The sequence below is a fragment of the Stegostoma tigrinum genome, chromosome 12 (genome assembly GCF_030684315.1).
Source record: "Stegostoma tigrinum isolate sSteTig4 chromosome 12, sSteTig4.hap1, whole genome shotgun sequence".
In the NCBI taxonomy this organism is placed as follows: domain Eukaryota; kingdom Metazoa; phylum Chordata; class Chondrichthyes; order Orectolobiformes; family Stegostomatidae; genus Stegostoma; species Stegostoma tigrinum.
Window position 1 is genome coordinate 20,958,497 of NC_081365.1, and position 17,190 is coordinate 20,975,686.

Consider the following 17,190-nt stretch of genomic DNA (forward strand, 5'->3'; position numbering starts at 1 on the left):
TGAGCCTAACCCTCCCTCGACTGACCTCTTCTCTCGCCTCCAACGCAAGGCCTCCTCCTGGAAAACCACCCCAACGCCTCCTACCCTCCCTTGACCTCTTCCTCTCCAACTGCCGTCGAGACATCAATTGCCTCAACCTCTCCACCCGCTCAACCACCCCAACCACTTGCCCGCAGAACGTGCAGCCCTCCGCTCCAATCCCAAACTCACCATAAAACCCGCAGACAAGGGTGGCGCAGTTGTAGTATGGCGCACTGACCTCTACATCGCCGAGCTAGACGCCAACTCTCGAACACCACCACCTACCGTCACCTGGATCGTGACCCCACCCCCGAGCACCAAACCATCATCTCCCAAAACATCCACAACTTCATCACCTCAGGTGACCTCCCACCCACAGCCTCCAACCTTACTGTTCCCCATCCTGGCACCACCCACTTCTATCTCCTTCCCAAAATCCACAAACCTGCCTGCACTTGTCGACCCACTGTCTCAGCCTGCTCCTGCCCCGCTGAACTTGCCTCCACCTATCTGGACTTCATTTTCTCCCCCTTGGCCCAGGAACTCCCTCCCTACGTTCGTGACACCACCCACGTCCTCCACCTCCTCCAGAAATTCTAATTCCCTGTCCCCAACATCTCATTTTTACCATGGATGTCCAGTTCCTACACACCTGTATTCCCCATGCAGATGGCCTAAAGGTCCACTGCTTCTTCCTGTCCCGCAGGCCTGACCAGCCCTCCACTGACACCCACACCCGCTTAGCCAAACTTGTCCTCTCCCTCAACAACTTCTCTTTCAATTCCTCCCACTTCATACAGACTAAAGGGGGTGGCCGTGGGCACCCGCATGGGCCCAGGCCATGCCTGCTTCTTTGTAGGTTACGTGGAACAATCCCTCTTCCGCACCTACACTGGCCCTAAACTCCACCACTTCGTACGTTACACTGAGTGTATCGGCACTGCCTCATACTCCCACAAGGAGCTCGAACAGTTCATCCACTTCACCAGCACTTTCCACCCCAACCTTAAGTTCACCGGGACTAAGTTTAACACCTCCCTGCCCTTCCTGGACACCTCAGTCTCCATCTCGGGCAACCACCTCGAAACTGATATCCATTTCAAGTCCACCGACTCCCACAGCTACCTGGAATACACCTCTTCCCACCCACCTTGCTGCAAAAATGCCATCCCCTATTCCCAATTCCTTCGCCTCTGCCGTGCCGGCTCCCAGGATGAGGCATTCCACTCCAACACATCTCAGATGCACCCCCCCCCCCACCCCGCAGTGGTCAAAAATGCCCTTGACCGTGTCTCCCGCATTTCCCCCAACTCATCCCACACACCCTGTCCCCGCAATAACAACCAAAAGAGAATCTCCCTCATCCTCACACACCACCCCACAAGCTCCGGATCCAACTCATCATCCTCCAACACTTCCACCATCTGCAATCCAACCCCACCACCAAAGATATTTTTCCCCCTCCACCCTTGTCTGCTTTCCGGAGGGACCGCGCTCTCGCGGACTCCCTTGTCCGCTCCACACTCGCCTTCATCCCCACCACACCCTGCACTTTGCCCTGCAACCGCAGGAAGTGCTACACTGGCCCCCACACCTCCCTCACCCCCATCTCGGGCCCCAAGAAGACTTTCCCCATCAAGCAGAGGTTCACTTGCACATCTGGTAATGTGGTATACTGCATCCGCTGTACCCGTCGTGGCTGCCTCTACATCGGAGAAACCAAGCGGAGGCTTGAGAAATGCATCGCAGAACACCTACACTCAGTTTGCAATAAACAACTGCACTTCCCAGTGACGAACCATTTCAGCTCCCTCTCCCATTCCTCAGACGACGTCCATCCTGGGCCTCCTGCTATGCCACAACGATGCCCCGTGAAGGTTGCACGAACAGCACCTCATATTCTGCTTGGGAACCCTACAGCCCAATGGTATCACTGTGGACTTCACAAGCTTCAAAATCTCCCCTCCCCACCGCATCCCAAAACCAGCCAAACTCGTCCCCGCCTCCCTGACCTCTTCTTCCTCTCACCTTTCCCGTCCTCCCACCTCAAGCCCCATCCTCATCTCCTACCTTTTAGCCTCATTCTCCACCCCCCCCCCCCCCCCCCTCCCTCCCCTGACTGTCCATCCTCCCTGGACTGACCTTTCCCCTCCCAGCTCCCCACCTACACTCACCTTTCCTGGCTCCATCCCCACTCCTTTAACTTGTCTGTCTCCTCTCCACCTATCTTCTCCTCTATCCATCTTTGATCTGCCTCCCCCGCTCTCCCTGTTTATTTCAGAACCCTCTTGCCCTCCCCCATTTCTGAAGAAGGGTCTTGACCCGAAACACCAGCCTTCCTGCTCTGATGCTGCTTGGCCTGCTGTGTTCATCCAGCTCTACACCTTGTTATCTCAAAATCCTGTTACTTTTGGCATTTGAGGTATTAGGCATGAACTTGAGTTGGTAATCTTGTCTTTCCACTTGAAATAAATTAACAAGAGCTAATTTCCACTGTTTTCTTGACCTTATCTAAAGAATGAAGGTAAGCTTAGTTGATCATTTCTAATTCTGGAACATGCGTAACAGCTTTTCACCAATTCACCACCTTAATTGGCTCTGCTCTTTTCTAATCTTTTCAGCTCTTTACTTGCACCTTCGAACTGAGCAATGCTGTGGTCTACTGCTTAACAATGTCAGCTGCTTGCATTTAGTCCTTCAGACGCCACAAGGCTGAAGTTAAGATAAAATGATCATTTGGACCTATTGTTAAAAGATCAGTCTGTGCTATCAGCACTTTCTCAATGTCAGACACATTGTTACTGATGCTTTCTGTAAACAGCTCTAGCCAGATTAACCATATATGTTTTTCAACCAATTCCTTTACATCGGGGAGTCTTTGTTCCCCCAACTGTGGCCAAGTGTCAGAATGCATCACCATATTTCATTGTAACACCAACTTCACTTAACAATGGAATGGTTATTTTTTAACAACCAGTCAATTTTGTATGAGGGCATGTGATTTGGAACTACTTGGAGTAATCTCCAAAGGCAACAGACACTTTCAGCTGTGTTAATGAGGCAAATAAGTTGGGAATCTCTGACTTTCATTTCTGTTGTGGCAATTGGAATAATGTCTTCAGCCGTTTTAATGAGCTGTTTCTTTCACTCTTAGATTGGAATATTGTGTGCATTCAAATTTCCAGATTCCTGGACTAGCTTTGGTTCTGCCACAATTTCAATCTGTAACTTTACGATGATGTGGAACATTATTCTACCCTCTACCTCTGTGCTGTCTGGATACGAACAACTTTGATAGTACTTTGACTAGAAATGTGGCATTTTACTGTTTCGTGACTACCATGACAACAATATCAAAATTTCTAATTCTGATTATAACGTGGCCATCATAGCCTGGATCTCACTGATATGTGCTGGATTCCCCTTTCAGCTCAGGAAAAGAAGTCCCTTGCAATATAAAACATTATCTTTCTGCCATTTCAATCTGGGATATCTCCTACTGCTCCCACTGTGATGTATATTGCACTTCAAAATAAAAGGGGGGCTCTCAGCTGACGTCTGTAATTGAAGGAACATTTTGCATCTCCCCAACAGAGCGGATAATAGAAAAAAGTGCTCACAATTTGTAATCTGCCACGGGTGTAGTGACTTTGTTCGTGTAAAAACATTAATTACATGTAGCTTTGTTTCATATCATGTTTTGGTACCATATGTCTGAAAGACTATAATCAGATTAATTAGAAGATGGTAAACAAATAGAGGCACTATCTTAAGGTTAAGTGTTTGTGTTTTGAGGATGGAGAGCAAGATGTAAAATGAGAGCTCTGTGAAAAAGTATAGGAGCAAATGTACATGTTCTTTAATTTTGGAGGAAAAATTAACTATCAAGTTAATAGGGTGCTAGCGAGTTTTGAGAAGATTTGTAGCTCAGGTTGAGGTTCTGGATGTGAGTTTGCTCGCTGAGCTGGAAGGTTAGTTTTGAGACGTTTCGTCACCATTCTAGGTAACATCATCAGTGAGCCTCCGGCGAAGCGCTGGTGTTATGTCCCGCTTTCTATTTATCTGTTCAGGTTTCCTTGGGTTGGTGATGTCATTTCCTGTTCTTTTTCTCAGAGGGTGGGAGATGGGCTCCAAATCCACGTGTTTGTTGATGGAGATCCGGTTGGAATGCCATGCTTCTAGGAATTCTTGTGCGTGTCTCTGTTTGGCTTGTCCTAGGATGGATGTGTTGTCCCAATCAAAGTGGTGTCCTTCCTCATCTGTACGTAAGGATACGAGTGATAGTGGATCATGTCTTTTTGTGGCTGGTTGATGTTCATGTATCCTGGTAGCTAGCTTTCTGCCAGTTTGTCCAATGTAGTGTTTGTCACAGTTCTTGCAAGGTATTTTGTAGATGGCGTAGAGACCCTATACAGACAACAAGCAAAACGAACGTCATCCACAAAATACCTTGCAAGAACTGTGACAAACACTACATTGGACAAACTGGCAGAAAGCTAGCTACCAGGATACATGAACATCAACTCGACACAAAAAGACATGACCCACTATCACTCGTACCCTTACATACAGATGAGGAAGGACACCACTTTGATTGGGACAACACATCCATCCTGGGACAAGCTAAACAGAGACACGCACAAGAATTCCTAGAAACATGGCATTCCAACCGGATCTCCATCAACAAACACGTGGATTTGGAGCCCATCTCCCACCCTCTGAGAAATAGAACAGGAAATGACATCACCAACCCAAGGAAACCTAAACAGATAAATAGAAAGCAGGACGTAACACCAGCGCTTCTCCGGAGGCTCACTGATGATGTTACCTAGAATGGCGAGGGAACGTCTGAAAACTAACCTTCCAGCTCAGCGAGCAAACTCACATCCATGTTAATAGGGTGTTCAAGAATATTTGTTTGAACTGGATTTGAGAATTTATATTCATAACAAATTGCAGGTGTTGCGCTACCAGATAGCCCGATCGAGATGTGATTGAAGACTATTGCAATGAGGATGCTGCTGATTACTGGTGTTGTTCAATGTGTATGCAGAAGTAAGGTAAGAGAAATGTGTAAACAAGTAATGAGTGAAACTTAGGGAGATCAGCCAGTGAAGGCTGTCAGATTTGTTGACTGCTTCTTGTACATAAGCACCTTTGAAATGAGACTGACGTTTTGATACATCAGTGCTCCAATGAAATATGGAATGACGAGAGTTGTGAAGATTTCTCAATGTGCTTGAATTAGTGATGGATTTCATATTTGAAACAACTAAGTCACCTACAATTAAACATGTGGGCAGTGTAATGCTGAAAGATGGCAGATGTGCTCAAGACATGAGAGCTTAGAGCACAAAGGGCAAAGTCAGGTTTAATAAAGCTTAATAATAAATGAGAACAGAAGGCAAGATTAACAGAACAAATTCATGTGTAGAGTATGGAATTGTAAATGGGTCCTGAGGAATTACAGAATGGCCTACTTGTACTTCTGTTTGCTATGTTTCTATCTTAATTGTTTCTGCTCCATGCCTTTTACTTATGGATAACAAATATCTACAAATCTCATTTTTAAAATTTACCATGGGTAAGGCTTCAACTGCTGTTCTAGATTTTTGTTGTTTATTTATTACATAAAGATAGTGTTTCTCACTATTGTTGGCATTATATTAATTAGCCTATAGGTCTGTAGATTTGTTCAGCTCCCTCTTTGAATATAAGAACCACATTGGAAAAGCCAAGGTCTTCTGATGATGATGTCTCTCCAATTTTCATGTATATGCACCAGGAACTCTTTCTTCAACTGTTATTGTGCTCTGATAGAATAGTCTGGATCGGTGATCTTGTCTTATCTGTATTTTGTTAGTTCCAACCCCCTTTTTACCTCCAAGTTTCTGTTAATGTTAAGTTAAAACAAAACAAAATAATTTAATACTTCTACCATAAGCAGAGATTATACCGTATCCCTTGGTGATCCAGTCCCTGATCTTTTTAATTGATTGTCAAATATTTCATCATCAAATTCCTGAAAATGTTTTCAAGTTTGGAGCTTCTCACCAGCTTTTTTAAAAAATGTTCTTTTCTGTACAAATTTTTTTAACATCCTTCAAGTAATTGATGTCATGTCTTTTTGATTTTTGCCCTGATTTCTTATTCATACACGATATGCCATAACTGGCTCATGTTCTTCTCCTGATCCTTATTTGTCACTGTTACACATTTTACTATTTGTTGTTCTATTTGCTTGTTTGTCAGGTAATGTATTCTTTTGCATTTAAGCATTTTCTGCATTTTATTATTTTAGTCTTGCATATTGTCCTTAATCATTATATTGTTTAGTATTGTGACTGTAGTCCAATAGATTCCTGACGCTACTTGTCTGCTTCAAGACCGACGTGCATCGACAATTATTGTCACAAATGTCATTAAATTCACTGGATTTTGCCTGCATTTCTTAGAAGCTCCAGTGTTACAGTAAATAATCTAATTGGCAATGCTTCTCATTGCAAGGTTAGAACAATTGTGTGTATTTTTAAAAAAATTGGATCAAGTTACTCATCAAGAAACATGAGCTTTCTTTCCCACTTCTGTCTGACCTGGGCAAAACAAAGAGCAAAGCTGGTCTGATTTCTGACTTTTTGCCTTGATCCCAATCTCAAGATTATTCCCCAGTGTAATGATTTCTATGTTTTGACATAACTTGTATTTCTCTAGTGTTTTCCTTAGCAGTTAATTGTCTGAGTGCAATACATTTAGGAAAAATACTGTTCAATGCAGGTATGAGGGAAAACAGTGCAGGTGACAAAGTCACTGTGGAAGAGGTTTGAGGAGTGCCTTTAAAGCCATCACTTAAAGCAGAGAGAGCAAGGTGAAGATCCAAAAGATAGAAGATGTCGTGACCGAATGAACTGTTATATCATGGGGGGAGCATTACTCAAACATTCCAATAGCTGGATAGTTGTTTCTTCAGAGTAGATTGGAGTTGCGGATTGGGATCGTAAAAATTCAAATTCAGCTGACTGAGAACTGCCCGGGAAATTTAAATTTCTTTGAAGTATTTAACTTTGGTCTGGAACCCTCCGTAAATGTCTTTTCCGGAGTCAGAGTTCCGAGGGTTGTGACTGACTGAAGTAACAGAAGATTCGTGAGTAGGTGTTAAACTGAAACCCTGTTGACTCTCCCCAATCCAGTCCAATCCTCAAACTATTCTAAGCACTCATCTACGTAGCTACTCCTCTGCACCTCTCACCACCCTGGCATAATGTCCCCATGCTTACTGCCTCAAGCTTACCTCATGTGACTTGACACAGTTTGTGTCCAAGTAGCTGCTGGGCATTGAATCTACAGAATGTGATAGACTGCTGTAAAAGGGACTGTGGTTTACACGTGGATCAACTGTGCTGTTGACTGCAACATTTCCTTGATTATTCTCTGCTGTATTATTGCAAGAAAGGAAATTCCAAGGCAGAACTGATCAGACAGTAAGTGTAGTTATTGGCGTGACTAGATTTGGAAACTGTGTTTCTGATCCTGTTCAGAATTTGAACTTGAGTTTATCTCTTTTGCACTCAGTAGTATTGGTCTATTACACAAGTGCCATTTTCCAGTGCTCAATCACCTTTATTATGATGCTGAGTACTGTAATTTGATTACGTACAAGCCCATGAATTCTATTCTTAGATATTCATGCATGCAATTTAAAAAAAAAATTCACTAGACTGCTTGAACAGTGGAACCGATGATTCTGTTATTCCTTCCAAATTATTGAATAGTCCCTCTGCGTTCATTTAGTTATGTTCATCCAGATTCTTAGTATAATAGTCCATGACTGTTGTTTTGTACTTTATCCAATTTGTCCTGCTGCCCTGCTCTTTAACTACCTTTCTAAATGCTTTCCGTTTGTAAATCTGCTTTTCAGGTCTCCTGCGGATTGTAACACCTTTGTGTTCATTTGTAGGATGTATCGCTGCCTCCGATTTGCCCTCGAGCTGTTGCGCTGTGTACAATGAAAGTATGCGGTATGCTGCTGGGTGAGAGGGGTGAGAAAGCAGTGGTGCTGCAAGTTTTGCTTAGTGTTGTTCAAGAAATCTTAGCTGGTTGCTGCAGTGCATCTTTATATTGTTCATACTACAGTGTGTTAATAGTGGACAGAGTGCATGCTTAAGGTGGCAGATTGTGCTCCAGTCAGTCTGGTGTTGTTAATCAATATGTTTAACAAAAGATTTCCATTATTTTTTAATGCTATCTTAAAATTGCGTTGACTGTTTACTGCCTGTTTTGTAAGATTTTGGAGTATTGCAATTCTGGACTCCTTCCTATAGGAAGGATGTTATGAAACTAAAAGGGGTTCAGAAAAGATTTGAGGATGTTTCCAGGGTTTGAGGATTTGAACTACAGGGAGAGACTGAATAGGCTGTGGCTATTATCCCTGGAGAGTCGGAGGCTGAGGGATAACCTTGATACAGGTTCATAACGTCATGTGGGGAATGGATAGGGTAAATAGGCAAGTCTTTTCCTCTGGGTGGGTGAGTCCAAAACTAGAGGGCGCAGGTTTAAGGTGAGAGGAGAAAGACGTAAAAGACAGCCGAGAGGCAACTTTTTTAGGCAGAAGCTAGTGCCTGTCTGGAATGAGCTGCCAGAGGAGTTGGTGGAGGCTGGTATGATGACAAGATTTAAAAGGCATCCGGATGGGGATATGAATAAGAAGGGTTCAGAGTTATATGGGCCAAATGTTGTCAAGTGGGACCAGATTTATATCGGGCATCTACTTGGCACATGCGAGTTAGACAGAAGTCTCTGCTTCCATGCTGTATGTCTCCACACTGGGCAGATATAGGCCCATCAGCCCATGAAGCTACTGTGCCATTCACTGGGATCATGGTTGATTTGATGATCTTTAATTGTACTTTCCTGCCTTTTTAGCCATGCCTTTGATTCACTCACTGATTTTAAAAGCTGTCTGTCTCAGCCTTGAATATTCTTGTGATTCTGCCACAGCAGCCCTCTTCAGTAAAGAGTTCCACAGATTCACTACGCCGTAAGAGAAGAAATTGTTCTTCACCTCTGTCTTAAATGAGTGATCCCTTGTTCTGAAATCATGTCCTTTGCTGGATCCTCCCACAAAGGACAGCAACTTTGTACAACTATCCATCCAGTCTCCTAGAATTTTGCATGTTTCAAAAGATCACCTCTCATTCTTCTAAGCTCCAACAAGTACAGACGTGATTGGCTGAATCTCTCCTCATAAGACAATTATTCTATATCTGCAATCAACCAAGTGAACCTTCTTTGAACTGTCTGCAATGCCGGTATATTTCGTTAGATAAATGGGCAGAACTGTTCACAGTATTTCAGCATGTGGTCTCAATCGTTCTGTGTGTAGTTTTAGTGACACTGAAAAGTATTTTTCCTTTTTTTTAATGGTATCTGAAGGCATGATGAGCAATCCCAGCTTTTGCAGCCTATCTGTGCGATTGCAGTTCATCGTACCTGGTACATGACAGTAAATGGATTTCCTGTTAGCTACACAGATACCTTTTTGTCTTTTTCAAATGCTCATACTTCATGTGCAGCTAATTTAACATACAAATTTGGGGGAGGACCCCTCATGTCCACTTGATGTCCATGCCCTTCCATCTGTGAACTGGTGGATCTTGAATGTGGAATGTGCAAAATGTGTTTCCGTTTTCACCCGAACTTATGATTGTTCTGTTTCGGTATAAAGCAGAAACAGATTATGATTGATGAATGTCCTTACCGTATATACTTGTGTAAAAGTCACATTTTTTATACTATTTTAAAGGTTAAATTTAGGGGTATAAATTCATGGATACTGACTTTGAGAGGCTGAAATTAATACTGCAGTCCAAAATAGTATATCATTAGTAGAAGATAACAAAGTGTGAAGCTGGATGAGCAAAGCAGGCCAAGCAGCATCTCTGGAGCACAAAAGCTGATGTTTCGGGCCTAGACCCTTCATCAGAGAGCTGATCTCTGATGAAGGGTCTATGCCCAAAACGTCAGCTTTTGTGCTCCCGAGATGCTTGGCCTGCTGTGTTCATCCAGCTTCACACATTGTTATCTTGGATTCTCCAGCATCTGCAGTTCCCATTATCTCTTATCATTAGTGGAAGCCCAATTGATCGCTAAATGAGTAAAGAAAAGAAACAACAAATTACGGTAATTACCAGACAAAGGCAATAGAAATAAAAACTAATCAATAAGTTTTTATTGATACATACAAAATGTGCAATAGAAATATAGTACGGCTTTAAATTAGAATTGCATCTTAAATTAAACATGCCCAATATAAAAGTCCAGTAAAATCCTGCAAAATCACACTGTTCAACATGTTCAGCACTGAATAAAACTTGATACTCATCCGGATGAATGATGTCATTGTATGGATCCTCTTCATCTTCACTGTCTGCAGTTGAAGGTAGCACATCACCTGCTGCTTCTTTGTCTGTCATCCCGTTGATAATCGTTCTGTGTACTGTCTGATACAGTTGAAATTCCACATTTCTTGGGTGATCTGAAAATGGTGTCAGCTTTTATTTCCTCCCATGAATCAACAGTCCATTTACAGATCAATGGCAGTGATTGTTCCCTCATTTGGCATTTATGTACAGGATCATACCTTGCCTCCAATTGTCGATCTGTTGTCTGTGAAGAACTAGGGCCAACTGATAACAGCTATATGGGAAGTTCAAGATTTCTTTTTGGCAAAAATAGCGGGTTGACTTTTACATCGACTTTTTTTGCTTTTTAGTGAATCAGTGGTAAGGACAGACCTCTAGAATCTATGACTGTTGGGAAAAGTGGAGGTGATGCAGTGGCAGTGTATGGGAATACAGATGTGATCGTGAGATTGCAAAGAGAAAATTACTTTTTTTTTCTCGACCCAGGGATTTTTGTAACAATTTTGGACCCTAGCTGAGTGCAGCTAATTGAACACAGATTAAAGACTGGCAGAACCCTTGTACTGTGAAATATATGCTGCAGTAGACCAAGATGATTTTAAAAGCCTAGTTGAGGCTCTGCATATTAATCAACACTGACGTTTAATTCCAGAAAATAATGGTAGAAATTTGCGCTAATCATTTAAGATGGTCAGATTAGTTTAGAAGTGTCTGAAAAAGTGAACTTCAAAAAAAGGGCCAAAACGGTTCTACTGAAATTCTAATTTACATATTTCTAAATTTAAGCAAAAATATCATTTTACCTCTTTTTACATAAATATGTATTAAGTCTCTTTTTATCTTTGGAGATTTAACCTGGACAGTTGACCAGTGCTTGATGGAAATGTATTCAGCATCTAAATATTGTTCCAGATGTCAGCAGATGTTCTTGAGGCAAGTTTTGTAGAAGCATTTGAGTCAAGTTGCACATTTGGGTGGGGTTGGAGGGGTTAGTGGGGAGACAACTACGTTTTAGAAATGTACGATGTTGATTTCATTTCAGACGTGTCTTGTGGTTTGTATTCATGACAGATGTTACCCATATATACCCTGTGCATATAACCAGAATTATAATTGAGCTTCTTTCAATCATTGAACTTGTACGAGCAGCAATTCAGATCCTTGTGAAATCATCCTCCTCCCTTATTTTTTTAAACTTCTTTACACATAACGTTTTGGTTAGGAAAAGAGTTCCATTCAGTTTGTCGAACCTGCCATGTCACTTCGTATGATCGTGGCTGAAGGAAGTCTTTGATGTCTTTTACTCACGCCGTCCCTATAACCCTGTACGCCACTGATAATAACAAATACATCAATCTCTACCTTCGTCGCACTCCGAGGCTCCATAGCCTTCTCAGAATTCCAAAGGTTCACAAACTTTTGGTTTGAAAAGGAATTCTCATCTCGGACTTCAGTGGTATCCCTTTTTCCTTTTTAAATTGTGTCCCCCGGTTCTAGACTTCCCAGCCAGGGGAAACATTGAATGTTCATTCAATATTGTCTGTTGAATATGTGATTGATTTAAAAGATACCTTCCATTATCTTTTCTCCCCCTTATTTCAGTACAAAGTAAAGGTCAAGGTTACCTATGAGTTCAGTTACTAGCCATGATCTTTGAAAGTTGGGAACGAACAGAATGGGGCTTCTGTGCACATTTCGATGCCAGATTTTGGATAGCTTTTGTGTTGATGTCTTGTCAAGAAGTATAGGGAGATTGTTTCAGGCTTTGGATTAGGTGTGATTGGATCCTGTTGAAGAGCTCTGTTCAAGAGATTGGGGATGGCGCAGTGGTTTGTTCTGCTCACCAGGGACCCTTTCAATTCCAGCCTTGGGCGACTCTGTGTGGAATTTGTATGTTCTCTCTGTGTCTGCGTGGATTTCCTCTGGGCACCATGATTTACTCTCAAAGATGTGTAGGTTGGATGCATTGGCTACGCTAAATTGTCCGTAGTGTTTAGGGTGGGAAAAGCAGGATAGTGGGTGGGTCTGGGTGTGATGCTGTTTGGAGGGGTAGTGTGGACTCCATGGGCTGAATAGCCTGCTTCCACACTGTAGGGATTCTGTGATGATATTGAGAACCTTGAAGAATAAGTGAAAAGTGTTAGCACAAGATGAACAATCATTATAGAATTTCTTTGTACTGTGAGTGTTGTTTTTGATTATCCAAGCTGCTTAGTTCACTTGAAAAACTTTTGGGGTAGTTATTGCCTCTCCCTGGTTTCCTGAGAACAAACTTTAGTTCTATAATTGGTCATACACATGTATCTTGCAACACTTCAGTAATTGTGGCTGGGTTTAGAACTCAGCGTATGCCTCCCGATCTCAAGATCTACAGTGGTGATTTTGTTTTGGTTTCTGTCGGTAATGTTTGGATGCTATTAACTGCTGATCCACAGCTCACCTATTCAATGAGGCTGTGGCAGTTCAGGGGAACCTCTGTGGCAATTACTACATTTTTCATTGCAAGATCTTGTTTTCTGCCACTTGAAGTAACATTTGGTTCAGTGCATCACTGTCCCTTTTGTGTTGCAATGTGAGTCCACTGACATTCAACACCATTTCATTGTTCACTTCCAGGCATGATCTATCCAGTTTCTTTCCCAGCAATACAAATATCAAGTGCAATAGATGAATTTCACAAACAAATGACTTCAGAACAATTGGAAAATGTTCCTGTTCAGGAAAAGTGATGTGTGACAATACTGTGACTTGAAGAGGTGCATTTGTCCTTTTTTGATTGAAGAGGAATTTTAAGGTAGCAGTGAGGAGCAGTCTGCCAGATCCATTAGAGTAAACAGCTTGAGATCTTGGGACATCTTTTTATTTATGTTGGAAGAATAGGAGCAGCCCGAGTATGTGGTCAAGCTCCCACCGAACCAGGATTTATAGTTTCAGCATTCTGCAATGGCTGTTGGGGCCTTGAAGTGAAAATTATTTTTTTTCCCCATTCATAGAATCCCTGCAGTGTAGAAAGAGGCCATTTGGCTCACCGAGTCCACACCAGTTCTCTGAAGAGCATTCCACCAAGACTCACCCCAGCACCCTATCCGACTAATTCTGATTTCCCATGGCAAATTGACATAACCTACACATCCCTGGACACTATGGGTAACTTAGCATGGCTAATCCACTGAACCCGCACGTCCTTGGACTGTGGGAGGAAACCCACACAGACAGCATGACAATGTGCAAACTCCACACAGTTATTTGAGGCTGGAATTGAAGCCTGGTCCCTGGCGTTGTGAGGCAGCAGTGCTAACCACTGAGCCACCGTGCTGCCCCTTGCTCGGTTAGAGCTGAAAGTCAGGGGTTCTCTTCCTGCTGCGGGAGTTGCATGAGACAATCTGTTTTCTGAATTTGTATTTTGCCAAGAGTGTGTTTCTGGGATGTTGCTGTATTGGAACAATTAATTAGTAGTTGTTACTGTATTTATTATTGTCTTAGATTCTGCAATAAAGTAGTTATTCCAATGTCGTCTTTGTTTTTTTTAACCAGTGGATGAATAAACTGTGTTTTGCTTTAAATCCAGTACTTTTGACTCGGAGTTGCACCTGGAATGCAACATTTTAAATTTACCTTTGTAAAACAAGAAACAGTTAGGATCTAGGCAACCTTCTGAATGTCCTGAGAGGGTTTGGTACGGTCCATAATGATACGTTATTGTTGTCATGACGCGGCATATCGATTTCAGGTACACTTCGTGGGCAGTGCTAACTGGATTAGTGGGATACTTTCAGGGATATAGAAAAGTTAATGCGGTGTAAGATTAAATGTTAAACTATGTTTTAATTGTTGACTGCTACAGCACTGCCATGTCACTTATTGCTTAGTGTGAAAACATTCAGCAATTGTTGCTTATTTGGAGCATTAGTGACTAAACAAAGTAAGTACTACTGTAGACCTAAGTGTTAAATTTTTTGGCTTGGTAATCAGTGTGGTTGAGAACCCATCTGGTAAATAACTAAGATGTTTGGACCATGAATATCTTTGTGGGGTCAGGGGCTAAGTCAAATATTTTGATGTAGACTAGACTTACAATTGGTTCCCTCGGATTGGGAATGAACAAGTCACCAGATGTCCTGCTCGTAATTGGTGTCAAGACACCAGTGACAACTGTTTGTCAAACAAGATTTAAGTTTTGTGAAGAGCTGCCAACTGCTCAACAGATTCCTCTGGTGTGAAAATTAAAAAATGGTAATGGAAGGAGTTAATGCTATTTGAAGGGAAGGAAGTTATGAGATGACTAGGAATGTCCTGATAGTTAAAATGGTTAGGAAGGAAATAGATATATTTAGGGACATAGTTAATGGGAATATTGAAAGGAATGGATTTGTTTTCAATCTTAATTCTTTTCATACATTATGGTTCATATTTGTGTCTTTGCTTTTTTCCACATTATCTGCTCTCTAAGAACAGAATGTTTACTTCTGGTTACATCAGGGAACGAGTAAGAATGAAATGCTTTGTGTAGTGGGACAGCAAGTGGGAACTCCAAATGAGGGGAATAATGGGTAGAAATCCATATTTGAAGGTGTTGATCGTGGTTTATGCGGAGTCCAGTCTTGGATTTGAGCCTTATTTTAGAGATTTGAAATTGTAGTCTAAGCTGACAATTCATGTTAGCCAAATGTTGACCCAGGTGAATAGAAAAGACGTCTTCGTACTTAGTGAAGAATAATGCAAATTCTCCACGTGTTGGCATCATTCCCCGATCAACTGCCAACAGTTAAAAGCAGACTATTTGATCAGTCAGCTTTTTTCTGTTTGCAGAAGCTGACTGTATGTAGTTGACCGCTGTTTTTCATCACTATGTTAGTGACCTTATTTCAAGTTGACTGTGGAGCACTTTAGGAAACCCTGATGTGATGCATTTGTAATCAATCTATTCAGAGATGTCATTATACACCTCTGGAGTAGGTAGTACTTGAACCCAGGTCTGTTGGTTCAGCGGTAGGGAGTCTACCACTGCATCACAAGGGGCCCTCCCTGGTTGTTGTGAATGCAGTTGCAGAAATGTGAACATCCTGCAAGCACTTGTGACAACACTAACAGCCAGTTTGGGGCTATCCATCAAGCTTGTAACATGACTGCTTCAAACTAGTTGGAAATTTGATGTTTGTGTTTCATCTATGAGAATGAGATGAAAGGCTCTGGCAGCATGTAAATTCAAGTTCTACTTTGGTATTTTATTCATTCATGTGATGTACGTGTTGCTGGCTGGGCCAGCAGTTATTGCCCCACCTTGAGAATGTGGTGAAGAGCTGCTACCTTGAACTGCTGTAGATCATTTGCACATTGTTGAAAGTTTGGGAAATTTGTCCTTACTGCTCACTCCTTTCTCTATTTCTTTGTACATGAGTAAATGCACTGTATGTCAACTGAGATCGCCTTAGTGGAAAAGATTTAGATGGAGTTGAATTTTTCAAGTGCAACCAAGAGAGCTATTTTATGCTAGTGTGTAGGTAGTCCTCACAGAGATGGGACGTGACTAAGACCCAGTCCTAGGGAATGAGGTTGGGCAAGCATTTTGGGGATAATGACCATAATTTGAAATTTCTGAGTCATTATGGGATAAGAATAGTGCCGAAATCGAGTGTCTAAATTGGTGGAGGACCAATTTCAATATCATTGGACAGAATCTGGCAACTGAGCGGGAGCACCTACTTCCAGTAAATCGACATTTGGAAAGTGGGACATTTGTAAAGTAGTATAGTAACAATTCAGGACCAACGTGTTCCTGCAAGAGTGAAGGGACCCCCTGGAGGTCAAAGGATATTGTGTTTGATTTTAAAAAAAGGAACTTTTTTTAATGCACCATGCCTAATCTTAGGGGAAGCCCTTCAAAAGCACAGTGTAGGGCTGCTTAAAAAAGAAATGGGGACAGTAAAGATGGGCCACAAAATGTCTTCAGCAGATAGGCTCAAGATAAAGCCCAAGGCTTTTTATAAGCATCTTGAGAGTAAGAGGATCACCAGGGAAAGATTGGGATCTATTAGAAACCAAAGGGGCAACCTATGTGTGGAGCCTGAGAACATGGGTGAGGTCTAAGTAAAGACTTAACCCAATTGTTCACCGTATAGAAAGATGAATTCAGATGAAGAGGTTCAAGAACACGTTAAGATGAATAAGGCAGTGTGTTAGACGTTTTAGCAGACATAACAGTGAATAAATTGTCAGGGCCTGGTGAGATCATAGGACCATTGAGTCCCTGCAGTGTGGAAGCAGGCTATTTGACCCATCGAGTCCACAGCAATCCTGTGAAGAACATTCCACAAAGATCTGACTCTATCCCTGTGACCCTGCAGTTCACAAGGTCATGCCACCTCATCTGCACATCTCTGGACTGTGGGAGGAAACTAGAGCACCTGGAGGAAGCCCACGCAGACGCAGGAGGGCATGCAAACTCTGCAGATATTCGAGTGATGGTGGAATTGACTTCTGGTCCCTGGTGATGTGAGGCAGCGGTGCTAACTAATGAGCCTCTGCTACCCAAATGCAATGCATCCCATTCTGCTATGGGAGGCAAGCGGGGAGATTTCTAGGCCCTTGTGGAGATATTTCTGGCCACAGTTGCAGAGCCACATGCCTGGAAGATGGCTACTGTGGTTTTTTGTTCAAGAAGGGCAGTAAGGAGAGGTCAGGCATTACAGACTGGTTAGTCTGACCTCAATGCTAGGGTTTTTGAGAAGTTCTTGGGGACAGGCTTTATCGA

General features: G+C 42.4%; 1 protein-coding gene across 5 annotated transcripts in view; it reads left to right on the forward strand.

The window, feature by feature from the left end:
* The window catches only part of itsn1 (intersectin 1 (SH3 domain protein)), a 217,143-nt gene that overhangs the window by 8,368 nt on the left and 191,585 nt on the right, over positions 1-17,190 (forward strand). The window contains exon 2 of one of the 5 annotated variants that reach the window (XM_059650194.1): positions 4,981-5,081. The exons of the other annotated variants lie outside the window; for them this stretch is intronic. The gene's annotated coding sequence lies outside the window, so the exon portion shown is untranslated. The remainder of the gene's footprint in view (positions 1-4,980; positions 5,082-17,190) is intronic. 5 annotated transcript variants of the gene reach the window in all.